The sequence below is a fragment of the Lepus europaeus genome, unplaced genomic scaffold (genome assembly GCF_033115175.1).
Source record: "Lepus europaeus isolate LE1 unplaced genomic scaffold, mLepTim1.pri SCAFFOLD_204, whole genome shotgun sequence".
In the NCBI taxonomy this organism is placed as follows: Eukaryota; Metazoa; Chordata; class Mammalia; order Lagomorpha; family Leporidae; genus Lepus; species Lepus europaeus.
Genome location: NW_026909096.1, coordinates 29,404 through 37,500, shown reverse-complemented (window position 1 = coordinate 37,500; position 8,097 = coordinate 29,404).

Sequence of the window (8,097 nt, the reverse complement as noted above, 5' to 3'; positions counted from 1 at the left end):
CTTCTCCTTCCCCCACGCACGCCAACAAGCCGACGAGCGGCGCCACCGCCACCCGGGGCGGCTCGACACGCGGAAGGGGGGGACGAAACCCCCAACCCCCAAGACACGGCGGGCCCAAGGGGAGGCGAAACACAGCAGGGTCACGGCGACCCGGGTCGGGAAGCGGACGAGAAGCAAGAGAGCGAAAGGAGACGGGCCAGGGCCGCTCAGCAGACGGAGGAAGGCGCGGCAAAGGGCGACGGGGAAGGGCCAGGGCCCACCCACGCGACGACGGTGCGGGCGGAAGGGCCTCACCACGCGTCCAGCCGGCCAGTCACGCCAGAGCACACACACCCCCACCACCACACACGGGATCTCACCGCCAGCACCCTCCGAGGGCAAGGGCGGTCCCGCGGGATGGGGAGGCGGCACCTGACGCGGCCAACCGGGGGCCGTCGTGCCTCAGCCACTGCCAGCCAACACACGTCCTCACGTGGGGAAAACCACCGGCCACCGCCACCGCCACCGGTCACGGACAGACCCCAACCCCACAAAGCCCCCACAGGCACGCGGGGAGCAGAGCCTTCAAAGAGTCCACCCTCCCCCGGAGGGGGGGAGGGCGAACGGCCCAGCCCGCCGAGGCAGCGAGGGGGGGTGGGGGCCGCACCGGGGCCACGGAGGGCGAGGCACCGGAGGCGCGAGGGAGAGGACGCGGGAATCGCCTCGGGCCACAAAAGCCGGACCCCGCCGGGGAAACGGACACGGGATCGCACCGCCACACGCCAGGGCGGCCCCGCGACGGCCAGGGACACCGGAGCCCGCCTCCGGCGACCCTCCGCGTCTTCTCCCACGCGCACCCGGGAGCCCCGCCGCCGGGGCGCCTCCACGCGACGTCGCCAACAACCGCACACGCCGAACGGCCCTCGCGCCGCCTCCCGCCCAGCCAACCGTCCGGATCCCCGTTCCCGGGAAGCGCCGCGACCCCGAGGGAACGCTCCCCAGGGGCGACCACGCGGCCGAGGGGGAAGAGAGGGCTGGGCCCAAGCCCAACACACGTGCCGACCGCCGCCCCGATGACGGCCAGTCGCAGCCCGGGGTGGCGAGCAGGGGAAGCAGGGAGCCGCCCGCTCGCGCCACAGCCCCGGGGACGCGCAGGACAGACCACGCGCGCCCCCGCCCAGCCCCGGCCGACAAGGCAAACACGGAGAGTGACACGGAAGGCACGCGCACGCACGGGCGCGCGCGCCGGCCCCAAACACGAACGAGCGACGGACCGCCAGCCCGGCCCGGCGGGACCCTCCCCCAACACGGAGGGGGGAGGCGCGGGCCGCGGCCGTTAGGGCCGAAAGAGCAGCGCCCCGGTCCCCACCGCGGGGACCGGCAGACCCACCAGCACGCCTACGCTTCCCCCCCCAACAGAAGGGGCAAACGGGGCGCACGGGTGGAGCACGCCACCCAACGCACTCAGCACAGGAGGGACGGCGGCCAGGGGGTAACGGTACCCCATCAGAAGGCACGCCCCTCTCGGATCGCTAGAGAAGGCTTTCCTCACCGAAGGTGGGCCACACCCCCACTCCAACTGCCCCCTCCCCGCCGGGCCGGCAGGAGGCAAACCGAGGGAGCACCACCCGAGGCCACGCAATCGGGGCGGGGGGGGGGGGGGTCTGCGGTATAGGTAAAGAAATGGCACTTTGAGCATCCGCGGCCAGGGCCAGGGCAGGCTGGGCGCATTACCAATCCCATTCGCCACAGCCCTTCCCAGCCCCCGCACTCGTCCAGCCGGGCCGGACCACGCCGCGACCGCTCGACACACCTGGCACACACCACCCCACAGGGGGTGGCAAGCACGCAGGCATGCGCCCGCCAAGCCGATACCCCCCACACACGTGGGGACGGCACGACACCGGCAGCCTCCCTCCAGCGAGGCGAAGCACGCACGGGTCTCCCCTTCTCTTACCGCCTCGACCCCCCCAACACTCCCAAGGGGCACAGGCAGCAGCCAGAGGCAGCCACAGCAGCGACACCCGGGAGAGGGCACTGGGGGGACAGGAGCAACACCACCACTCGGCTTCAGGCACCTGAGGCACAACCTGGACCGCTCCAGGGGCACCGCACAGGCTCGCGTGGAGTCAAGGCTCCACAGCCACAGCCCACGACAGGGCGACAGCGAGGGATGCCCGCCACGTCACAGGACCCCAGCACCCCCCCGCGCGCAAAAGCACGGGGACAGCAGAGGTCGGGCCGGTTTCCGCACCCCTGCTACCCACACACCACCCACGGGTGGGGAAGGCAGAACGAGGGGCCCGCAGGCCAGAACGAGAGGCTCGGCAGCGTTCGCCATGAACGGCCGTCCCTCATCTGGAGCAGCTTAGGTCCGGCCCAGGAGAGCACCACAGCACCACATCGGTCACAGTCAGCTCGGAGTTTTAACACGTGGAGTGAGGGCGGGGGGCACGACCCGGCAAGGACAGCCACCAGTGGGGCCCGCTGCAGCCTCGCCGGCCCCCGCCTCCCACTGCAGGCGGTAGACAACCCCAGCGGAGAACGCCTGACACGCACACGTGTGGCATGAAGCCACCCCTCATCGAGGTCCTTTCAGTCAGAGGGTTGTCACAACCACCAGGCGATCGGCTCACCAGCGGCAAGGAGCGCACGCGGGTAGAGGACCCGACGCCCGCCTCACCCCCACCGCCCTCGGGCACCATAGGCCGGAGGTGGCATCACCGTCGCGGGACAACCGGGACGAACGCACACAAGCCACCGCGCGAGCCCAAGCAGGTGGCTCTCAGAAAGGAGCACGGTCGAGCACCAGCCCACTGGAAGCCCACTTTGTCCCCGTGTCCCCAACGCACGTCCGGAGTCCCCTCTCTCTGGCGACAGTCACCAGAGAACAGCGTGTCAGCACTTACCTGCAGGTCCAAAACCACAACTCCAAGTATAAAAATGTCCACGCGAGAGGGCACGGGGCTGATGCACTGGACACAGCCACCTCTGAGCTTGGGGACCCGGTCACTTGTCCCCAAAATGCCACCCATCTCTGTTAGAGCACACTCCTCTGCCACCTGGTCGACCTGGGGTGGGGGAGGGGGAATAGGGACATGAGCATGCCACCCGCCACCCGCCACCCGCCACCCGCCACCTACATCCTTAACTCACACACACACGGGCTCCAGTAGACTGGCCTCTGGCCCTCAAAAGGCAACCCAGGGGCCGGCGCCGTGGCTCAATAGGCTAATCCTCCACCTTGGGGCGCCGGCACACCGGGTTATAGTCCCGGTCGGGGCGCCGGATTCTGTCCCGGTTGCCCCTCTTCCAGGCCAGCTCTCTGCTGTGGCCCGGGAGTGCAGTGGAGGATGGCCCAAGTGCTTGGGCCCTGCACCCCATGGGAGACCAGAAGGAAGCACCTGGCTCCTGCCTTCGGATCAGCGTGGTGCGCCGGCCGCAGCGCACTGGCCGTGGCAGCCATTGGAGGGTGAACCAATGGCAACGGAGGACCTTTCTCTCTGTCTCTCTCTCTCACTGTCCGCTCTGCCTGTCAAAGGGGAAAAAAAAAAAAAAAAGCGACCTTCGATCACTCCCTGAAGGGGGACTTTGGGGAAAAAAACAAAACAAAACAAAACAAAACAAAAAAACAAAACAGTCCAGACCTTCCTTAGTGGCAAGTAGCAAGTAATTAGGGTTAGGCCCAAGTGCAGAAGGACTTCGAAGAAAGAAGAAAGAAAAAAAAAAAAAAAAAAAAAAGGAAAAACAAAGTCCCAGGCCAAGGCACCCTTCCCTCTGCCGCCCACAGATCGACATCTCCGGTCGGTCTCTGCAGTTGGTGGCAGTGGTGGCAGCAGCACTACCAGTACGTAGTGTGACAGGGTGTGCTGGTCTACCCGCCAACAGTAGCGCCACCCCAGTCTAGCCACGTTCAGGCGCGAGGCGACGCCCGCCTCCCTCCACAGCCTCCGCCTGCTCACTTGCCATCCTCCAGGCCCAATCTCCGACCAATACATCAGGCCCCCAGGTCCCAGCAGGGCAGGGACAGTCCTTCCTGCAGCTTAGGGACTTTGTCACACTCTGTCTCGGGCTCCTCGGCCACTTGTCATCCCTTGCCGGCTCCGGAGCCCGCGACAGCCATATCAAGGCGGCCACCAGGTGGAGTCCAACAACCGACACCGAGGAACCAAGGGACAGCCAGCTGGATGCATCCAGGCGGCAGGGGGACGCTCAGAACGTGTTTCTCGGCTGCCCGGGGGCAGAGAGTGTGTGGAGGGGGTCGGGGGCAGGTGTCTGCATAACCACAAAGGCTGTGGGGCATAGGTGCCCACACAGCCGAGGGTTGGGACTCAGCAGGCTGGAAATCTCAGAGCATGAAGTGCCTCCCAAAGACAGGTCTGGCCTCACCTGGCTCCGGGAGTCAGCCTGTCAGACCCCCAGGGAGGGGGTCTTCGTCTTCTCTTGGCTCACGGGGTGTGTGTGGGGAGGGAGAGGGGGGCATCGGGAAGGAGGCTCATCCTCTGGCAGCACACCATCTGTGGCAGAGGCCATCCATGGGCTTCACTATTGCCTGGGATACACTCCACAGATCACTATTTACACAGAAGTTTTAAAAAACGGGGGGGGGGGGGCGAGGGGGGAGTGGAGTGGAGTGGAGTGTGTCATATTCTTATTTTTTGTATCTGTGAACTACATCGAACCTCTTCTCTTTGTATTGATATCACATTCACATAAGAATTGATGAGAATCGTGTTGCACTCAGGACCGTGCGTTCTTCCCAGTGACCCTGGGAATCTAAAGACTTCTTTAAAAAGTCCACTTGGCCACCCAAAGGTGAAGGAAGGAAAGGAAAGGAGGAAGAAAAGACAAGAGAGTGGCAGAGAGAATTAAAAAGAGGGGAAAACATTGAAAGAACACGAGAGAGAGAGAGAGAGAGAGAGAGAGAGAGAGAGAGAGAGAAATTGGAGTAAGAAGAAAAAAAAAGGAGGACGAACAGAAAGACAAAAACTAAGAAGAGAGAAAGAAAACATAAAAAATGGGGAAAAGAAGGAATGGAAGTTTAGAAAGAAAACCGTGAGGACACGAGGACACGACAAAGAGAGGAAACACATGAGGGAAGGTGGGAGACAAAAATGAAACCAAAATAAGGAAGAGAGGAGAGAGCATGAAGATTTAAAAAGACGAGAGAGAAAGAGACAGAGAGACAGAGACAGAGACAGAGAGAGAGAAGGCAAGCAAGTGGGAAGAAAAAATAAGAAAGGGCAAAGAATATCAAGTCAAAGGGGGAGTGAGAAATAAAGTCGTGAGAAAGAGAAAGAAGCTAGAAGGAGACGGACAGACACACGGACGAGCGGGGAACAGCACGAGAGCAAGAGACAACAGGGAATAAACTGAGAAAGAGAACATAAAAGAAGGAAGGAAGGAAGGAAGGAAGGAAGGAAGGAAGGAAGGAAGGAAGGAAGGAAGGAAGGAAGAAAGAAAGAAAGAAAGAAAGAAAGAAAGAAAGAAAGAAAGAAAGAAAGAAAGAAAGAGAAAGAAAGACGCCAACGGTGACCCACAGGGGACTCAGATCACCCAGGGTGGCGCCCAAGGACCCAAGAGCCGACCCCCAGTCACAGCCCGCTCCCCGCCCCCGGCCAGCTCCCCACCCTTCTCGCGGCAGCGCGGCGGCAGCGGCGGCGGCGGCGGCGGCGGCGGCGGCGCCCCAGCCCAGAGAAAAATGCCCCCCCCCCGCCGCCCACCCCACAGCAGAAAGCTCGCCTGTGCTCCACACCGCGCATGTGCTAAACAGGCCCCCAACCACTGCGCAGCCTCCACCCCGAAGCCTCGCGATACTCAGGACACTGTTTAGTCGCCAGCGCCATTTTGGCTTTCACCGGCCACCGTGCCCGATCTGATACTGTGGTCGCTAGGTGGCGCGCGAGTATCGCCGTAGAGAGCTTTGGTTCTCTCGGCGGGGGTGGGTGGGGAGGAAGGGGGGGATGAAGGGCAGGACAGGGCAGAGGAGGCCGAGGGAGGAAGGTGAATGGGGAATGACACTGGGTCCCAGGCCCGTGAGTCAGCTCCAGATTCTCTCTCTCTCTCTCTCTCTCTCACACACACACACACACACACACACCCTTGGGCCACGTTTCTCCAGGCCTGGCTCTCCAGAAATCTCATCCAATGATGAGCGGGAGGGCCTCCCGTTAGCTGGTAGCTGGGCCAGACAGGAACACAGGCACACACTCACACTCACACTCTCACTTTCTTCAATGCAATCACTGTCTCCAGCCGGGACGGCCCGCCCTCCCTCCCTAGGTAGTACTGTTATAAAGGATGGCCCAGTATCTCCTCGATGTGTGTCTCCTTCCACCACCAGGAGTTGAAAGGAAATGCGAAGGGTCACCACTGGAAGACCGGGAGGCAGGGTGGAAGCACAACAAACCTGCCCGGCTTTCTATGTTTCTTGGAGAGATACGTTGATTTATGCAATTTTTCTTTCTTTTTTATGTGAAATGCAGTGACAAAGAGAAGGATAGAGAGAGGGGGGAGAGAGGAGAGGTAGGAGAGGTGGTGGGGGAGAGAGAGAGAGGGAGAGAGAGAGAGAGAGATCTTCCATCCACTCATTCATTTCCCAAATGCCCACAGCAGCTGAGGCTGGGCTAGGCCAAAGCCAGCAGCCAGGAACTCCATCTGGGTCACCATTGTGGGTGACAAGGACACAACTACTTGGCCCATCTTCCGCTGACATTGTCTTTAACCTGTTGTGCCACAACGCTGCCTAGCTCCCACTAGCTAGCTTTAAATTTCTGTCTTTTAGCCGGCACCACGGCTCAATAGGCTCAATAGGCCAGGAGAAACATCTGGCTCCTGCCTTCAGACCAGCGCGGTGCGCCAGCCAGCGCGGTGGCCATTGGAGGGTGAACCAAAAAAGAAAAAAAAGAAAAATAAGAAAAAAAATTTCTTTTTCTTTTTTTTTTTTTTTTTTTGGACAGGCAGAGTTAGACAGTGAGAGAGAGAGAGAGACAGAGACAGAGAGAAAGGTCTTACTTCCGTTGGTTCACACCCCCCCCCCCCCAAATGGCCGCTACGGCCAGGCCAGCGTGCTGCACCAATCCGAAGCCAGGAGCCAGGTGCTTCTCCTGGTCTCCCTTACGGGTGCAGGGCCCAAGCACTTGGGCCATCCTCCACTGCACTCCTGGGCCACAGCAGCGAGCTGGACTGGAAGAGGAGCAACCGGGACAGAATCCAGTGCCCCGACTGGGACTAGGACCCAGGGTGCCAGCGCCGCAGGCAGAGGATTAGCCTAGTGAGCCATGGCGCCGGCCTCTATCTGTCTTTCTTCTAAGATCTTAGGGGAGCCAAGGACCTCTTTTGGGGGCAGAAAGGAGGTGGAATGGCAGTGGATCAGAGATGTGAAAGAAGGGAGGACAGTCTTCCAGAGAGAGCAAGGAGAGGGAGAGAGAGAGAGCGAGCACTTTACTCTGCTCCCCATCAGCAGGTAGGGGTCAGAGGAGGAAGAGAGCAGACTGGGTCTCTGGGAAACAGGACAGGAGCCTGGCCTGGCTTCCCCTTCCCAGCACATGAGCAGAAATGGCTGCACAGTGAGCAGCGTCTGGGCACACAGGATCCAGCTCAGCCCACAAGAAGCTTCTGCTCCCTCCGGTGAGGCACAGAAAGAAGCAGGGGAGAGCCAGCCACCGCACCCCAAGAGACACCGCAGCACCACTCACCCTCCCATTCCAAGAGGGGTTTTGCTCCTGAGAAGTTCTCATCCACTCTCCTCTGTGCCTGGGAAGGCACTGCCCCTAAAATGGCCTTCCAAGTGTTCCAGAGAAACAACACACCCAGTCAGACCTGTGTGTACGTGTATGCGTGTGTGTGGAGATGGAGAGAGCCCTTCAGAGCTACGTGTGTGTGTGCGCGCGCATGTGTGTGTGTGTCTGTGAGTCTGTCACAATGACATACCAAAATAAACCAGTGCACCATACACACATTTTGACTGCAGCTTGACCACCCACCCTGGAACACCAGGGCAGGGAGGGATGTCAGGTCTCTGGAACCCACCTGGGAGAAGAAGTCTTCTGGCTCCCAAGGCTCGCTCCCCTGGGACTGGGGGGGAAGATGAGGAGCAACAGATAGAAGTAGATCACA